This window comes from Barbus barbus, assembly GCF_936440315.1.
Source record: "Barbus barbus genome assembly, chromosome: 5".
Taxonomy (NCBI): Eukaryota; Metazoa; Chordata; class Actinopteri; order Cypriniformes; family Cyprinidae; genus Barbus; species Barbus barbus.
This window is the reverse complement of record NC_136733.1, coordinates 41,070,524-41,071,493: the sequence shown is the minus strand read 5'-3', so window position 1 is coordinate 41,071,493 and position 970 is coordinate 41,070,524.

The window sequence follows — 970 nt, the reverse complement described above, 5'->3', positions numbered from 1 at the left end:
GAAGACGCGGCCGCTGGCGCCGCATGCTGGAGCTTTACTGATATTACAAGCAGCAAAGGTCACATGGTTTTTCTTAAAAGATGAATCATTTTCCTATTTAAAAACAACAAAAAAGTACGACTCATACATACAATTAAATATCAAATAGCTTTTGTGAAGTCTAAGTATAAACACTATATAGTGGCTTATTTGTGACACTGGACCACAAAACCACTCATAAGGGTTAATTTTTGGAAATTGAGATTTATGCATAAAATGATAGCTAAATAAATAAGCTTTCCATTGATGTATGGTTTGCTGGGATAGGACATTATTTGGGTGAGATACAACTATTTACGGTAGGAAATTTACAAAATATCTTCATGGAACATGATCTTAATATCCTAATTATTTTTGACAAAAGAGAAATGTATAATTTTGACCCATACAGTGTATTTTCTGGCTATTTCTACAAATATACCTGTGCTACTGATGACTGCTTTTGTGCTCCAGGCTCACAAAAAACAAAAACAAAAAAACAGTCAAAACGATTATCAAGTCAAATTAAGATTAGGAATTTATGCATTTCAGTGCGTTTTACACTTTGTATAAAAGTTTAAAAAGTCTTCAGATTTGCTGAATCTATATTATGAATTCATGATTTCAACTGTGAGATCAACATGAATAAGACTTTTCAAAGACCATCTTAAACATCTGTATTTGTCCCATGTGCCTTTTAATCTTCACTGTAAAAAATAAAGTTGTAAATAACACAGATTATGGAAGTAGGTTTAACAAGAAAATATTTGAATATAAATATAAAAAATTATCCTAGCTCATCCAAAAACAAACTCCAGCATATTCAGTTATCAGACACGACTGGGACTTCAGATGGGACTGGCTTCTATGGTCAGATGAAACTAAACAATGATCTTTTTAGCAGCAAACACTCAAGATGGGTTTGGTGAACACAGGGATAAAAAGTACCCCA